The sequence below is a fragment of the Dicentrarchus labrax genome, unplaced genomic scaffold (assembly GCF_905237075.1).
Source record: "Dicentrarchus labrax unplaced genomic scaffold, dlabrax2021, whole genome shotgun sequence".
Classification (NCBI taxonomy): domain Eukaryota; kingdom Metazoa; phylum Chordata; class Actinopteri; family Moronidae; genus Dicentrarchus; species Dicentrarchus labrax.
Genome location: NW_026136712.1, coordinates 23,223,143 through 23,242,538, shown reverse-complemented (window position 1 = coordinate 23,242,538; position 19,396 = coordinate 23,223,143). Strand labels below are relative to the sequence as shown.

Here is a 19,396-nt window from a genome sequence, read left to right as displayed (position 1 = left end):
ATTCTGTGACAGGTGACTGATCTATTTTGAATGCATAGCACAGTACACACAATGTTTCTTTTTTTGCAGGGATGCACAAAAAATGCAGGGAAGTAAAAGTACTGCAAGAATATAAATATTGGACATTAGGCAAAGGGTATCTGTATTTCTACTGCAGAGAGAGGCAGTGCTCAGTGCCCAACTTGTATCATACAGGAACATCTTGATGATGTGCGTGTGTGTGTGCCACTGTATGTTTATGACTTTTCTGAATTGGAGCCTCACTCAAACTGTTTTGTTTACAGGTCAGGAAAATTGGTGTCAATACAAGTAATTCTCACAACTTTTTTTTGTTGCAACACTAATTAATATTTAGACCACCACAGTTTATCAACCAATACAGTCTCAACATACGCCAAAGTTAGCATTTAAAACTCATTTTTTGTACAAAACAAAGGATAAAAATGCAGCCACCTCTTCATAACAATAATCATGCTGATAAAAATCCTCATTAGTTTGTTTGAAATTGCCTTCTTTCATTTGAAATAAATGGCTTGCATGTTGTTTCACCATACCATTGCCACAGCCTCTCCTCCGTGAGGGGCAAACACGGTCAGTTTGCCATGGAGCAGCCACTTGATAAGAAAATTGAAATTGCACCAAAAATGTAATAAGCTGCAATTGACTGATAAGATGATGCAGAAAACTGACAACTCCTTCTCAGGAGGGATACTTATAGCCGCAACAGATCAAACTAAACTCATTTGCATCCCGCCATTGCAAAATGCATCTCCTTACTCTGATCTTTGGGGCTGTGCTTCTCTCTGAAGGCAAGTTTTTGTCCTATTATCTGTTTTTTTTACAGTTTAATCTTTAATAAAAGAGGGATTGTAATTATCAATTACCACATTTATCTTTACAAATGCTGCAGACATGGGTCATTTAGGTTACATGTCAAAAGAGAGTATGTCCACATCGTGCATGTTATTTTGCTGTTCGTTACTGCTATTCCTCTTTGTTCATCAATTGCAGTTTGGGCACAGATAGCCTCTATTCTATTTAGTTGTAGTTGAAAAAACAAGAAACAAAGAAACAAGAAGCAAGAAAAACCCCATGCATGTCAGTACTGCACATGACAACCAGCCTCATACTGTATAACTCATATTTGTATCTGTGTTTATAATTTCTCATAATAATAGTAGTTTTGATTAATTTACTTCAGAGTTATGGTGTTACAATACTTTGGTCCACCCCTTGAAGAAAAGAAATGTAGATTTTGTTTTTAACTGAGTTTAACTGTTTTGTGTTTTATCAGCCTACAGCCTGATTTGTCATAAGTGTTTACCAGGAAGCACAGCAACATGCGAATTAAAAACATGCCCTTCAGTGGGATATCAGTGTAGTGTGCTGAGAATCACTTCATATGCAGGTATGTTTTTTTTTTAAGAGCATTGTTTTTTCTATTGTGAACAGTTTTGCACTGGCCCATTTTACAAAGGCTACTCTTTTGTTGCAGGTGGTTCAAAACTTTCTGATATCCAGATGAAAACTTGTGTTTTGAATGAAGACTGTGCTGAGGGCTCAGTCAACTTTGGACTTACCAGAAATGTGATTACCAGCAAGTGTTGCAACTCCAATCTCTGCAACACCGAAACTGCTCCCTGGTAACTCACTTATATTGTCTGTTTCTATTTAGATTAGATTTTGTTTGCACTGAGAGCTTGTATATGTATATTACACTGTATTCAATACTGTATATAAGTTGCATAATCATGTCTTGTGACATGTCTGCATGGTTAATGTAAGTATTGTGGACTGATGATGAAGTCCATGTATCAGAACTTGAGACAATATGTTTGGAACAGATATTGTTAGAGAAAAGTTTCAAATTCCAAGACAAGCCAGGATGAGGGAAATTACCATCTGCTATAGAGGAGCCCAAGGGCATAATACTTCCAGCTGCCACTGTACCTGTATGTGCGTGTGCATGCGTGTGTGTGTGTGTGTGTGTGTGTGTGTGTGTGTGTGTGTGTGTGTGTGTTTGTGAGAGAGCGTCTCCAGGTTCAAGTTAATCATGTTTTATAGGCAAATAATGTTCCCATAATTTCCTTGTATTTCAAAATCCTCAAACCATAATTTGACAGTAAAAGTGCATTTCCGTCACCTCTCCACCCCACTCGACTTTCTCAATCAATATGAACAATGTGTGTTTTATGTTACAGAGCCCAGTGAATCTGAACCCAATGGAAAAAGTGCTTCCACTGCAATGGAAACGTGTGCACCACAACTGTAAACTGCTTGGGGAATGAGGACCACTGCATCTCAAAAACAGGTATCAGGCCTACACATCTCTCTCTTTCCAACCTTTCCACAGCTCTGAGCGATTTTTCTGTGATTCAAGCAGATGTATTAAAACTTTAAGCTCACACACTAACATTATTTTCGTTCTCTCAGTGAATGTAGGTGGTGAAACGATAATCACAAAGGGCTGTGCCTCCAAGCAGATCTGCTCAAATACGAAAAATGCACAGTTTAAAGGAGTCATTGGAGGAGACATTAGCTGCTGCGAGGGTGACTACTGCAACAGCGCCAGCAGCACAAGTGCTGGCCTCCTGCTCCTGGTGACACCACTGATCTCTCTGGTCATGTTCTCTTAACTGGTGGAGACGGCAGCATTGCAGCTTAGTTTTTCTTATCTTCACATAGCCTCATAGTGCTCACACCCTTTTCCTTATCCTTTCAACCGATGAGTGAGAGAGTAGAACGTTTTGCAAGTTTCGTGTAAAAATAGAATTTAGTAAAGTTATAATTTCCCTTTGTTTCCTGCCTTATACAGTTTGTAACTGGCTTATTTCTTTATTTTTATTATTATTATTTGCATGTTGCCTATAAAGATAAGAGCAAAGGTCTTGCATAGAATAATTGCTATCTGTTTTTCTGAAGAATGTAAAAAACATTTTTTCGCAATTTTTCATCTGTGTGCTAATATTAACCTGAAACCTAATTTTAATTGGAATTATCTGAAATATTTTGATGTAAATGACGAAAAGCAAAATAAATACATTTCTTACAATTCTTCTTAGTGTAGTTTTTTGTCCTTTCTCAGTCTCATTAAAAAATTTAAAATACAAACTTAACTTAAACCTTTAAGTTTATGCTGTTTTCTGCTATATTAATGTTCAAAATCTCATACATATAACCTTTAAATGCCAGTTATAATCAGGTGAACCAGGATGAAGCACAACACCAGACAACTGACATATGCTGTTTTGGGCGGTCCTTGGCCGGAGGTCCAAGTCTGATTTAAGCCCACAGTCTGTATTACTTATTCCAGAGCTAGATGGTTGAAGTCTTGTGAGGAGTTTTACCAGTTTTAAACCTGCTAAAATAAGTTTGTAACTAGTTGTGAAACAATCTTAATTTAATACTGATGCCTTTCTTTATGACCTAGCCTACATAGACTGAGTCGTAGACGCACTCTCTGCCACCTGGGTTACTTTTATGGGATGATTGAAGTGGGGTTTCTTCCTCCATTTTGGGACACCAGCCTCACTTCTCTCACCTCAAATGTAAAAGCCCTGAAAAAGGGAGTATTTGAAAGAAAGATACATGGACAGGTGCACCGTAACATAGATCAACAGTTTTGCGCTCCCCTGCTGGAGACCACTGGTAACTACAACCACTCTTACTAGCTGGTGTTAGACGTTTGGCACATAAAACATAAGAAAACACGAAGGTACTGTGCTGTAACTGCTACAACGCACAATAACCATTATAACCATAAACTATGATATAACATGAAAATTAAAAAATACTAAAGATGAGCCCATTAAGTGTTCCTCTATTACTTGCTCTGACTTACTGGTATTACACATTATTCTATCTGTCACACTTACAGTTCTGATATTTAGCTTTCATAATAGTAGTACAAATACTGCTATTTATTTTAACCCAGAAACAACTTAAGGCACTTAACTAGAGAAGGTATACTGTACCAAACAAGAAAAAGACAGACAGATACAGAGCACTGCTAAACTATGATATGAACAAGGGGCAAAACTAATTGAATCAAGCCATGAGAATCTTTTTGTTGAGGGTCTATATTATGACAAAAATCACACTGTCAACTAAGTGATTAGAAAAATACAGTTGTAAAATTGGCCAATTTTGACCAGTGCCTGTCTTTTTTCAGGCTAGTGGAAAGTAAATGCCCAAAATACACATTTATGTGTTTTATTTTATTACACTTTGCCCATTTGTGTGTGTAAAATTCTCGAAATTCCACCAAAAGTTAGCGTTCATCAACAATTCCTCACTTGCATATGTAAACATAAAACTTCAGAAAACTTGTAACACAAAAATGAATTTTCTTAATGTATGTATTCAACTAGGGAAGTTTCATAGTCAGATCTATTAGATAGATATTTACCCTATTCACCTGTAGTGTCTCTAGGATGATTCAGGGAAACTTTATTTCTAAATGTTTTTAGATTTAGTGCAGGCAAGAAATATGGCTGTAAAATATATGACAGTCCCATGTTAACCTTGTTAGCTTATGAAGTCTGTCATAATTCAACTGTTCAGTCTGTTCCCATTTCTAGCTTCGTATTCATCATGTACAACTGTCATATGAAGTTGGGGACGCTTTGTGGGAAAAACTTAAAGCAGTTTACCCCCATCCAGTGGACAAATGTTATATAACAGGCAGTTTATGAAAACCGACAACTCCTTCTCAGGAGGGATACTTATAGCCGCAACAGATCAAACTAAACTCATTTGCATCCCGCCATTGCAAAATGCATCTCCTTACTCTGATCTTTGGGACTGTGCTTCTCTCTGAAGGCAAGTTTTTGTTCTATTATCCGTTTTTTTACAGTTTATTCTTTAATAAAATTGGGACTGTAATTATCAATTACCACATTTACCTTTACAAATGCTGCAGACATGGGTCATTTAGGTTACATGTCAAAAGAGAGTATGTCCACATCGTGCATGTTATTTTGCTGTTCGTTACTGCTATTCCTCTTTGTTCATCAATTGCAGTTTGGGCACAGATAGCCTCTATTCTATTTAGTTGTAGTTGAAAAAACAAGAAACAAAGAAACAAGAGCAAGAAAAACCCCATGCATGTCAGTACTGCACATGACAACCAGCCTCATACTGTATAACTCATATTTGTATCTGTGCTTATAATTTCTCATAATAATAGTAGTTTTGATTAATTTACTTCAGAGTTATGGTGTTACAATACTTTAGTCCACCCCTTAAAGAAAAGAAATGTAGATTTTGTTTTTAACTGAGTTTAACTGTTTTGTGTTTTATCAGCCTACAGCCTGATTTGTCATAAGTGTTTACCAGGAAGCACAGCAACATGCGAATTAAAAACATGCCCTTCAGTGGGATATCAGTGTAGTGTGCTGAGAATCACTTCATATGCAGGTATGTTTTTTTTTTTAAGAGCATTGTTTTTTCTATTGTGAACAGTTTTGCACTGTCCCATTTTACAATGGCTACTCTTTTGTTGCAGGTGGTTCAAAACTTTCTGATATCCAGATGAAAACTTGTGTTTTGAATGAAGACTGTGCTGAGGGCTCAGTCAACTTTGGACTTACCAGAAATGTGATTACCAGCAAGTGTTGCAATCCAATCTCTGCAACACCGAAACTGCTCCTGGTAACTCACTTATATTGTCTGTTTCTATTTAGATTAGATTTTGTTTGCACTGAGAGCTGTTTTTGTATATGTATATTACACTGTATTCAATACTGTATATAAGTTGTATAATCATGTCTTGTGACATGTCTGCATGGTTAATGTAAGTATTGTGGACTGATGATGAAGTCCATGTATCAGAACTTGAGACAATATGTTTGGAACAGATATTGTTAGAGAAATAAGTTTCAAATTCCAAGACGAGCCAGGATGAGGGAAATTACCATCAGGGCAGGTCCTTCCTTCCTTCCTGCTGCTGTCAGACTGTATAACAACCAGCACTGCTCCCAGTAGCCCCCCCCATTGTTGACAATAACAATGTGCAATATTCACTGTGCAATCTATTGCCCATGTGCAATTGCTGCTGCTACTATTTGTACTATTTGTGTTATCTGTTGTTTGTGGATTCTTACTGTTTTTTCTCTTGTACATAGTGTTTTTATTATTTCCCTACTCTTACTGTTTTTATACTGTTTTTTCCCTATCCACTTTGCTGCTGCAACATTGGAATTTTCCCACTGTGGGACAAATAAAGGAATATCTTATCTTAATACCTCCAGCTGCCACTGTACCTGTATGTGTGTGTGTGTGTGTGTGTGTGTGTTTGTGAGAATCTCCAGGTTCAAGTTAATCTTGTTTCATAGGCAAATTATGTTCCCATAATTTCCTTGAATTTCAAAATCCTCAAACTATAATTTGACAGTAAATGTGCATTACCGTCACCTCTCCACCCCACTCGACTTTCTCAATCAATATGAACAATGTGTGTTTTATGTTACAGAGCCCAGTGAATCTGAACCCAATGGAAAAAAGTGCTTCCACTGCAATGGAAATGTGTGCACCACAACTGTGAACTGCTTGGGGAATGAGGACCACTGCATCTCAAAAACAGGTATCAGGCCTACACATCTCTCTCTTTCCAACCTTTCCACAGCTCTGAGCGATTTTTCTGTGATTCAAGCAGATGTATTAAAACTTTAAGCTCACACACTAACATTATTTTCGTTCTCTCAGTGAATGTAGGCGGTGAAACGATAATCACAAAGGGCTGTGCCTCCAAGCAGATCTGCTCAAATACGAAAAATGCACAGTTTAAAGGAGTCATTGGAGGAGACATTAGCTGCTGCGAGGGTGACTACTGCAACAGCGCCAGCAGCACAAGTGCTGGCCTCCTGCTCCTGGTGACACCACTGATCTCTCTGGTCATGTTCTCTTAACTGGTGGAGACGGCAGCATTACAGCTTAGTTTTTCTTATCTTCACATAGCCTCATAGTGCTCACACCCTTTTCCTTATCCTTTCAACCGATGAGTGAGAGAGTAGAACGTTTTGCAAGTTTCGTGTAAAAATAGAATTTAGTAAAGTTATAATTTCCCTTTATTTCCTGCCTTATACAGTTTGTAACTGGCTTATTTCTTTATTTGTATTATTATTATTTGCATGTTGCCTATAAAGATAAGAGCAAAGGTCTTGCATAGAATAATTGCTATCTGTTTTTCTGAAGAATGTAAAAAACATTTTTTCGCAATTTTTCATCTGTGTGCTAATATTAACCTGAAACCTAATTTTAATTGGAATTATCTGAAATATTTTGAAGTTACTGACGAAAAGCAAACACATTTCTTACAATTCTTCTTAGTGTAGTTTTTTGTCCTTTCTCAGTCTCATTAAAAAATTTAAAATACAAACTTAACTTAAACCTTTATGTTTATGCTGTTTTCTGCTATATTAATGTTCAAAATCTCATACATATAACCTTTAAATGCCAGTTATAATCAGGTGAACCAGGATGAAGCACAACACCAGACAACTGACATATGTTGTTTTGGGCGGTCCTTGGCCGGAGGTCCAAGTCTGATTTAAGCCCACAGTCTGTATTACTTATTCCAGAGCCAGATGGTTGAAGTCTTGTGAGGAGTTTTACCAGTTTTAAACCTGCTAAAAATAAGTTTGTAACTAGTTGTGAAACAATCTTAATTTGATACTGATGCCTCTCTTTATGACCTAGCCTACATAGACTGAGTCGTAGACGCACTCTCTGCCACTTGGGTTACTTTTATGGGATGATGATCACTTCTCTCACCCCAAATGTAAAAGCCCTGAAAAAGGGAATATTTGAAAGCAAAACTAATTGAATCAAGCCATGAGAATCTTTTGTTGAGGGTCTATATTATGACAAAAATCACACTGACAACTAAGTGATTAGAAAAATACAGTTGTAAAATTGGCCAATTTTGACCAGTGCCTGTCTTTTTCAGGCTATTTGAAAGTAAATGCCCAAAATACACATTTATGTGTTTTATTTTATTACACTTTGCCCATTTGTGTGTGTAAAATTCTCCAAAATCCACCAAAAGTTAGCATTCATCAACAATTCCTCATTTGCATATGTAAACAGAAAACTTCAGAAAACTTGTAACACAAAAATGAATTTTCTTAATGTATGTATTCAACTAGGGAAGTTTCATAGTCAGATCTATTAGATAGATATTTACCCTATTCACCTGTAGTGTCTCTAGGATGATTCAGGGAAGCTTTATTTCTAAATGTTTTTAGATTTAGTGCAGGCAAGAAAATATGGCTGTAAAATATATGACAGTCCCATGTTAACCTTGTTAGCTTATGAAGTCTGTCATAACTCAACTGTTCAGTCTGTTCCCATTTCTAACTTCGTATTCATCATGTACAACTGTCATATGAAGATGGGGACGCTTTGTGGGAAATAACTATAAGCAGTGTACCCCCATCCAGTGGACAAATGTTATATAACAGGCAGTTTATGAAATCCTCAATACCTTTCAAGAATTTTTTTTTCTCTACTAAAAACAATGAATATAATTGGAAATTTTTACTTTTGTCTATGGATTCTTTAATTGCAGCTTAAATACAAAAGAGTTGTTGATTTAAATGGGATAATTCTGCATGGATGGTGAGATTTTAATTTTAATGTTGTAGGGAAGTTCTCCATTCCTATATTCCTTGTGTTCACACTCACACATAATTATTTCCCGCTGTATTTCAATGTATGTATGTTTTGTTTTCAATAGTGGAGCTATTGTATAGACTATGGTTATTGCACGATACATTCACTATACTCACAAGTAGGAACAAATGTGAAAGATTTTCTTTAAAACCACCCTTCATAATGTGATAATGTGTGTAAAAATGTATTTTATGAATCCTTGAAGTCTGATGTCTGTGATCTTTTTGCTTGAACTGTAATACAGTAGTAAGTGTTTAGAGAAAAAATAATCAAATCACAGTGGAGTTTGTACTAAGTATTTATTATGTTTATTTAACAGGTGAACAAATTCAGTTAAGCGACAGCTGATATATTTTATATTTATATATTTTATGATTGAGTAAATTGTTTTAAATACAAGGCCGACATCACTTCTCCCACACAGAAACAAGCATGTAATGTTAAGCATGTATATTAATGTAAAATGATAACAGCAACATGGTCCTGGAAGCACGAGATTTTTGCAAGATATCTTGAAGAACTTAAATGTTGCCATACAGGCTATCCTGCAACAAATTGAAGGAAACTGGAATCAGTTACAATCTCCAATTGTTCTCTGCAGCTTTATGTTTTATGTTTCACAAAATAAAAGACACAGTATACTGGAAGGCAGTGCATAATCAGAATCATAATCAGAACCAGAAATACTTTAATAATCCCAGGGGGAAATTACTTTTGTTACAACTTCAAATCTACATACAACATATTTACATACAACATATAATATCATTAAGAACATATCTATATATAAATATATATATAAACATATCTTTATACACAAGTTAAAGTGTAAAATGTACAGCACTGCTACAATACAATATGGATATTCATTATTTCAAACTACCCACAGGAGCTAATAGTGCTAAGTGATAGGATTATTGACGACATTTTAACTCTTATCCAAAGGGTGTGGTTTTGGATTTTTGGTTATGGAAAGTAAATAAAAAGATAGAGATCTAGTTAGATTGGCCCTATTCCAACCTGAGAAATCTGTAAGGGGGGGGTTCAGGCATTGTTCAACCATCCAACAAGCACTTCAATGGAATCATACTGGCACCTTAATTCAGAACTTAAGAATCGTTTGATGAGAGGCGAAATGTCCTCAAGAATCTAGTTAGACTCAGCACTTATAACCTAATGGGTAGTGGAGAACATGAGATGAGAACCTACTCTTTTACATCATATTTATTTCCACTCACCACAGCACTACTAACCTCAGGCCTGGCAGAGCGAGGAGGTCTCCGGTTTCTAGATCAAACAGATATATAAAAGAAAGTGGATAATTAATGTACAACTTAATGAAACAATATGTCAGTTACAAGAGTAAAAGGACAGCTGAGTAAAACTCACTCCTTTGGGGATGGAAAGCGTTGTTTGGAGAATTGAGTGTCACATTTGACTGCGGTGCTGTTGTGTCTATAGGTTAGAGAGGGAATCACAATATCAGTTATTGTGCTAAACAATTAGGGCCATTTGAAGTAGAAGAGGGCCACTGATAGACACTTACGAATAGCCAACACTGAGGTTCACAGAGTCATCTTGGCGTCTGCAAGTGCAAAAAATATTTTATTTGCGTTCATATTTTCATATAGTTTATGTCGGGTATTTCTTCACATTAATTCATCACGTAACAGAAGGTTAAAACTGGTACCTTGAAAATCTGCTCCAGAATGACTTCTTATAAGAATTACGTCAATTAAGTATTAAAGTGTTAGAAAGAAACTGTAACAGCTTGAATGGTAAAATCTAAAGCCAACAGCACCGAGGAACACCCACCTGGGTCTCCTCTCATTTTGCCACTTGACACCGTCGTCCCTTGCTCCCCTGAAAAAGTTAGAAATGTAAACACAAGGTACTTCATCTGGGGATTAAAAGCGAATTTTAACAGTTGGGTGTTCTTACCGGGAGAATCGACTCCAAATGGACCCCCTGTATGGAAAGCAAAGTGTTACTATTTGTCAGAAACAGCTGACTTTATTTTTTCAGTTTGGAACAAACAAGCAGTCTGCTGACGAACCGTTTTTCCGGCCTTGGGGGTCTCTCCCTGCCTTCGGGGTATCTCCTGGACATTTGGATTAAGAGGAATTATTTTAAGTAAGACACAGATTACAGCTCATGAGTGACTTTATCAAAAAAAACTTGTCTTAAGGCAGTTTTTTGTAAAGCTTACCTGGATAATCTATCCCATAGTGATCGCCTGTGAAAGTTTGAATTGCAGAGATTTACATTGTAAATACAGCATGTGTGCCTTAATGAATAAGATAGCATCAATTGTTTTTTTCCTTGCTTCACAATCATTAAAGCTATCTTTTATTTACTATTATTCTGCTGATATGCTACAATTTTTGGTATTGTTGATGTAACTAAGGTCTAGTGTTTATTTACATTTGTTAAAGGGGGATTATTTCTAATAATCCTCAATGCTCCTCAGATTCAACATCAAAGAACAGAGCCTTGACCGACCACATCTAACTGTGTACAGTAACCATTTCTTATAAATGTTCATTTCCTTGAAGCGTGAAGCGTTTCTAGACTCTAGAGTCTGATGACTAGATGACAGACTGATGACTGGGTTTCAGTTTAGAGTCTAGACTGAAACCTAGTCATCAGTTATGTCATCATTACTCATTATGCATTCCTACCTACATACCTTTTCTCTGGTCGAGGTGGTGGCGAGTCGTCAGTGCGCTTCCTGTAGGTTGAATAAAACATTCATTGATAAATGACAAATTTTACTTTACTACATTCAACTAAAAGCATTAATAGCATTTATAATAGTACCCATCTGAAACATTGGCACTTTTTGAATGTATGTGTATTTACACTACCTTTTCCTATAAATGAACACTCCAAACACTGCAGCTAGGATGATTGCAATCAGGAGAATTGACACTGGAATGGATACTGGTAGAGAGCTTCTTAACTGGTACATTAGTGATCCTGGTGATGTAGGAATATTTGAGGCTCATGCAAATACATTCAGGAAAACACACAACTCAATATATGATATAATTGCAAGGCTACGTCAGGGTATTGCCATGCCAGAAAAGCAAAAGCAAATGCGAAAAGTAAAAAAGTTTCTTGTTATAACAGGATATTATTCACGTTATAACACAATATTTTCATGTTATTGTGACACACAAGCTTATCATGCTATAATGTGTTATAATGTAATGTGAACTTATTAAATGTTTCATCCTATTATGTGATATTGTGTAATCATATATTGTTATAATGTGCTGTTATAACAATGTAAATCATCCTGTTATAACATGTTATAACAGGATAAATAGTATATTGTTATAATAAGAAAAGTTGCTTGTATAAGAAGAAAAGTTGCTTGTATAATGTGATAAGTTTGTATGTCATAATAACATGAAAATAGCTGTTTTAACGTGAAAAACATTGTTTTCTGATGTGGTGGCAATACGCATCTGTACAAGACATATACAGAACAGAAGAATTATGTGGTCTAACCCTTTACAGTCAGCTTTACTGTGTTGGCTTGTTGCTTGCCACGCCAGGAGATGGCAGTACAAGTTAGGTTTTTGACTCCGTCTCCTCCTGCAACCATGAAACTGATGGTGGAGGTTGTCTGCCAGATGCCCTGCTGCATTGAGGTGTGTATGACCTCACTGGTGAGGCTAGGGACACTCCATGAGAGCACTGGAGGATGTGATGGACATGTGTGCATCACAGAACACGAGACAGTAATCGTTGAGCCAGCATCGACTTCTGCTGGAACTGAGGTCATCACTGGTTTTTCTGGGGAAGCTGAAAATGTGAAATACAAAACAGAGTACTGTTGGTGATTAGAAAGCATACAAGTAAGTAGATTGGCACATTTTAAGAAGCTGAATACGAATTGATTCCAGACCTTTCATAACAATAAATACACAGCTATTGTTGAATCTGTATTTGTCATTTCCTTTCTCTGCATGGAAACAGAAGGGCCCATTGTCAAAGGGTTTGATGTCATCAATCTCTAATGTACAGTTTCCTTCACTCAGCTCTCCTAATATTTTTGTGCGGCCTTTGAAGTGGTCAAGCACTCGGCTCTGGCCGTTATGGAAGACGATGCCCCCGTTTTTTTTGGACCAGATGCCACGTGTGAGAGGCACATCCTCCTGGAACTGGAAGCTGCAGGGAATCACCACACAGGAGCGTGTCAGGGCGCTGAGTCTGAAAGGGACGTCAGCAGCAAGAACGTGGAATGCTGTAAAGAGAGAAACAAGCCATGATGGGATGCCTGTAGAAATCAGTCCACTTGTGACATAACACGGCAGCAAGATGAGTTTGGAGAGAACTGAAAGGTACACCCACTGTCTTTTTCATGCGGATCTACTTCTTCAACTGGTTTCTCATATTCTGGAAAAAATGGTAGCAAGCAATTATCAATTAAAATCTTCGAATGTTATTTTATCATAGAGCAAAAGTTTGATATTTTGCACTTTTACTGCTTTTGCACTTAAGCTTATGTACTGATGAACAAAGGTGATATAACATGTCATTATGGACAGATAATGTATGGACATTAACTATTGCTTTAAGTGATCACTGTGTATGACTTTTTAGGAACTCACTTTTTATATGAATGGTTGCAGAGTCTGAGGTCTCTCCAGTAATAAACTGAGCGGTGCAAGTCAAAGAATTATTGTCATCCCCAAGAGTGCCAATAAAGGTTAGATTTGACACAGCATTATAGGTATCGCTGGAGATCTTTTTGGTCTGGAACGAACTCTGCATGTCTTTGTAGTTCCATACGATGGTTGGCGTATTTTTCTTGCACTTATACGAAACAGAACAGATTACACTCTTTGCCACACCCTCCGTTGCCTCGCCTGGCTGCTGAGTCATTTTGATTTTTTCATACGGACCTAAGCAGAAACGTGATAGTGAGTCTTATATGTAAACATTTTAATTCCAGTAACACATGGTCTTAAATTGTACTCACATTCAACATTCAGCCTGAGCTCACTTGTGGCTGTCTGGCCACCACGGTAGCTAACAGAGCACTTCACACTTTGGGCCTCCTCTTCTACAGTCCAGTTTCGCTCTACTTTCCTTTCCCAAATCCCATCAGATACCAGAGTGTCCATAATGTGGTCTGCTCCAGTTATACCATCCAGGACCAGGATCGGGGGAGCAGAGATACATGTATGGCGCACATTGCAGGACACTCTGCTCTGCTCTCCCACCCTTGGAATACCAGTGATGCTAAGCTGCGGTTCCTGTGCATGGTCTATGAAATCAAAGCAAGGATATTCATTTGCAGAATTGCATATTTTAAACTGTAAATAACTAAAATTGAGAAGTAATGCATCCAAATGCTTACCTGAAACAATAATTTGAGAGGTTTTGTCATAAAACGTGTGGCCCAGGGTGTGGTAGGAGGTAATAGGGTTCTTGTCTACCCAAGGGTAAAGTCTGTCCTGGTTGTGTGACATATCCAGCTTCTCAATCTTAAGACTACAATTCCTCTCCCCCACAGATCCAATCAAGCTAGTTATCCCTCTATACCTGCTAATAACATTCTGTTTTTTGTCAAAAACAGAAGGGTATCCATTGCTCTGGAACAAGTACCATATAACCTGTAGGTCAGCAGGCTGGGAGATACTATAGGTGAATCTACAAGGAATGATGATACAGGGAGCCACTCATGCCTGTGATGCTACTAGGGGTGGTGAAGGACCAACCACGAGAGAGCATATTTCCTGTAATAAAGAAGAAACAACTTAAGCAAAGTTGCAGATCTTTGTTCACAACCTTTCTGGCTTGTGACCCTTTAAAATAAAGCAATGTCTATCTGAGACCCCAGATGCAACAATTAGGGTTAACATGTAAGCAAGCAGTAAGGACGATACGTAATAAAAGAACAATATTTACTCTCCTTTTAGTTCTGTTTTGGTCCTCAGAGATATATTTGGCTCTTTAGCTGCTAAATGCTCCACTTTGCTCATTTGTTAGTTGATCACTGTGTCTTCTCTGTGATTGCAAAGAGAGCACAGTGGGTTTTTAAAGCTAAAGCAATGAAAACATCTGCAATCTGTGGCTGAAAATAACAAAGATGATGTTAATTATCTGTCGATTTGTCACCATGAGCAGTGCCATTCACATAACACATACTCATTTGCTATAAAAAGAGCAACCATAGCTGGTTTAATTTTGTGACGACATTTTATAAGCAGTTCGACAAAACAGTACTGTGCCCAAATTAAAAAAATCCAGTATTTCACAAGATTATTATTTTTTTTTTGAAAATAATAAATAAATACATTTGTGTAATAGAACTATATCATTTTTTTAATCTTCCTTTCAATTGAACTTTCCTAAGCCCCGCCCCTTCATTCTCTGTGCTCCAATAACAGTCGAGCAAGCCTCAGCCAGAACCTCGGTCAACTTTCTGCTCTCCTGTACGTACTTGGATATGATATGTGCTAGACATAGACTCTAACTATGTTGAAAAGACTCAAAACAAATTTGCGTTACAACGAGCTAGTTGCTTTACATAAACCGTTAGTTGGCTAGATAGCTTGTAGCTAGAGGGTTGCTCAGCTGTTGCTGGACTTAGGAATGGTCAGTTGTCTTTTGACACCGCATGATGGAAACTATTGTGGTAAACAAGCCAGTGCTGTGGAATAATTGTTTAAAACAGAAACAAAACTAAACACTACCGCACAGATAGTTGGCGAAATGTTATCGAAATAGGTTTCAGTTCTATTGCAGCATTTAATGGTGATGCAGGTGAGATGCAGGGCTGTTCTGGTATACAACCGCTATAAAGGCTATAGATTAGTAAGGTTTAGTTGTTAAATAAAAATTATTATTATCTCTACTCACTCTTTACCCGTAGGGTGATGCTCTCTTCCTGCCTCTGACCCCCAGTGAATTGTGCAGAGCATGTCAGAGACCTTCCATGGTCGCTGGCCGATGCTGTGAATGTCAGTGTGGAGACGGTCTTCCACTGAGCACTTTGACTCTTTCTGGTATCAGTGGAGGTTGGCATGCTACCATAGTTCCACTTGAAAGTTGGTATATGTTTTGGGCATGTGTACACAGCAGTGCAGGTTACTTTACTTGGCTGTCCCTCAAGAAATTCGTCTGTTGTAGGTGTGATGGTCAGGGGTAAAAAGGAGCCTGAGACACAAATGATGAATGTTAAAATTTCAATATCGGAAAAAGAGAAAAACGTTTTATTCTTGCATGCTCATAACGTACATTCAGAAATTAAGGTTACAGAGGCTGTTTCGCTGTGACCACTAATGTGTCGGACCATGCACTCCACAGTTTGGAGGTCTCTCTCTATGTTCAGTGTGGTCGTCAAGGTAGTTCTGGATGTGCCATCAGACATTGAGCTATGAGTTATACCACTGTGTTGCGTTCTGACGTTGAGACTCAGAGTAGGTGGATAAGTGGGACAGGTGTGATAAACAGTGCACTGCACTGTCACAGGCTGTCCAACCTTCCTTTCACCAGAGATCATAATATGTGGCTTCTCTGCCCTGTCTTAACAAAAGAAAAATATTGTTTATTAAAATGAATATACAGATATACATCTAAAAATGTATCCTTTTCTAAGCTCACTATGATAACTTACCCACTACTTCAATTGTTACAGTTGTGTCAAAGAATCGATAGGTGCTTTTCCCGACATTCTCTGGATCTACCCAGGGGTAAATCTTCTGTCTGTGGTCAGACCACTTCACTCGAGAGATTTCAAGACTGCATGTTTTGTATGCGGGAGAAAATAAGCGTGTTCTACCTCTAAATATGTTAATGACATCTTCTGGGTACCACCTGTCATAAACCAAAGGATATCCCCGGCTCACATACTGGTACCAAACCACACGGTCTGGTCTGTACGGTGGATACTGATAGTAGTCAAAACTGCAAGGGATGACAAGGCAGGAATCCACTAATCCTTTGATATTGCTTGGCATCTTAACATGCCATGCCCTGGAACAGCAGAACATGTATCCTGCCAGGAAAGTTAAAAATGTAAAACAGTTAGGTCAGTTTTTATATGTAGGATTAACAAATCTGAATAGCACAAAATTGTAGTACCTAGAATCCAGAAGCACAGGAGAAAATGACTAAATCCAGACATCTTGTATACCTGCAATATATGTGAAATGAGCATCTTAGTATTATAAGAGAGACATTATTGTCATCTGTTTACCATGCCTAGAGGCACTACATTGTTTTTCCTGGTCCCTGTTACAAAAATAACTGAATGAATGATTAATTTAATGAACATTCAGTGTGAATAAAGCAAACATGAGGTGCATTAAAACTTACACCCAGAAATTGAAAAAGTAAAAAGAAAATACAAAAAAAAAAAAATCTATGATTCATTTATCATATGTATAAAAAAATCTGATTTACTCTAAGATCCAATATTAAAGGGGCACTCAGGAAACGTAATATTGAATTTACATAATGTCAGTAGATTCACAGACTCACTAAAGAACGGGCAAAAGGGAAGCAACAGAGGCCAAGATTTGCTGTCTTGTGAGTTTCAAGCTTGATCACCTTTCAATGTTACCGAAGGGAAATGTCTGCATATCTCTTTGGGTGGAGTATCACTTTAACCCTCATTCTACCAACATATGTAACATATAAGGACTGAGTCCTGGGGTCCCTGGGGACACCACGAATAGACTGTAAGAAACAACCATCTTGGCAAAAGTTCTTCTTAAAAGATTATTAGTTATGTAATTAATGTTGTCTGAAGAAAAATAAAGATTATTCTTTTAGTTACAGGGTTAGGTTAATTTTGGGGATGTCCCGATCAAGTTTTTTTTTAGCTGACTGGATCAAGATGTTAATTTTCTTATTGTGTAGCACTATATGTGTCTGCCGCATCTGTGTCTGTCTCCTTCAAAATGGCTGACGTAGTTATGCTAATAAAAATAATAATTGCACTAATTAAACAAAAAAAAATTATAGGAAGTCATAATGAACAAATTGATTTACCTATGAGATATGGCACAAAGTATACCTCTGGGGTCTGCGGGTACCCCAGACAGTAGGATTAAGGTTAAAGACCTCACCCATGTTTTCTGCTACTTGCACTGTAGACTATTTAACAGGTTTAGAGAAACAAAAAAGAAACAAAAATGGCTCTTCCATGCAAAAAGGGAAGAGGGTGCACATGCATGTTACGCCCTGTCTGTACATAGCCCAAATATCATGTAATTTATATATACTGATATCACATTAACAGTGTCCCTCTGCTACTGTACACACTGAAAAAAATACATTAAATCTTTTATCTATTTAATTTTCTAATTAAACAAACCTAATTTTTAAAACACTGGCAAAAATAAGTAGCAATAAGATTGAGTTGCAAAGCAACGAATAGATAATATGCAGAGTGATTACATAATGAGATACGTTACATACATGTAAATACATATATACATGTTAGATACATGTTTTTTGAGAAAAAGAAATCACAAGAAATTCCAAACACAACCTAAAAGCTGTTAAAACAAACCACATTATGTTTTTCTAAAACAATAAAACAATTTTGTCAATGGACTAAGATAGTTTCATTTTTTTTTCTAGTAGAAAATGTGCTTTACTTAAACTCTGAGTATTCTCTTTGTCAGCGTCACTGTTGATTCATGGCATGAAAAAGCAGAACAAGGTAGATTTTTCCTTCAAGAAAAACATTCTCAGTACTAGAACTATCTAGAGAGGCTAACAGTAATAAGCAAAATGATCTCTGCCTAAAGAAATACATTTTGTGTGTTGTTATTTTTTAATCCCTCCCCACAGGAATTAGAATTTATATTTAATCCTACATTGTAAAACGGAGACAGATATTTTAGCGACATGCAAGAACTGTTCCCCCGTACTGTACTAAATAATGTCAAAACTGTTTAAGGTTTCTAAATTTAAAAAAAGGAAGTCAGCGATTTTTGTCAGCAACCACATTTTGAATAAGCCATAATATCACAACACATAGATACATTCAACGTTTTTGCTAAATTCATTTCAAATTCAACATTTCATCTTATAAACTAACTATAACTGCTGAAACAGACCTGCATTCACATGGATTAAGGCAGACAGTAGGCCGACTGCACAGCATGGAAAAATATCTTTCTTAAAGATCAGAATGACTTACCTCCAGAGATGAAAGTAAATGAAGAGATTTGCCACCTGTAACAAAAATCCCTAATCACACGTAATTTTAAGAACCCCCCACCCCCTAAAATGTGGGCGGAGGGTACAATGTACCAACCACAAAAATGATCCTGTTTGCACTCAAGTTACTGTATAGTTATCAGACTAATAAACATTTGATACTCAAAACACTTGAAATCTACAATAAAATCAATTAAGCTTATAAAACTAGGTTTATACATATTGCTAACCAAAATAAAATGTACCTGTATCTCTTATTTACAGTAAATTCCATCCATTATAAAGCCAAATTTTTGCCCTTTCTGTGAACAATACTGTGTATCCTAGATCTGTGTTCATTCAATTTAACTAATAAATATAATAAATATATATTATTTATTTATAATATAAAAATAATAAAATATAAAGTACACCAGCACTATATATGAGTTCATAGGCATAATACTTTTTTATTGTTTTTGAAGACTTTATTATTTTATTATACACATTTGAAAAACAGCACTGGCCAAAAACAGTAAAGAGAAATATT

The 19,396-nt window shown here is 36.8% G+C and overlaps 3 pseudogenes; 2 read left to right on the top strand and 1 right to left on the bottom strand.

The window, feature by feature from the left end:
• Positions 1-643: 643 nt before the first annotated feature.
• LOC127373022 (uncharacterized) lies at positions 644-3,052 on the top strand (annotated as a pseudogene).
• Positions 3,053-4,703: 1,651 nt separating this feature from the next.
• Positions 4,704-8,877, top strand: LOC127373017 (urokinase plasminogen activator surface receptor-like; annotated as a pseudogene).
• Positions 8,878-8,958: 81 nt separating this feature from the next.
• Positions 8,959-18,801, bottom strand: LOC127373023 (uncharacterized; annotated as a pseudogene).
• Between the last annotated feature and the right edge of the window lie 595 nt (positions 18,802-19,396).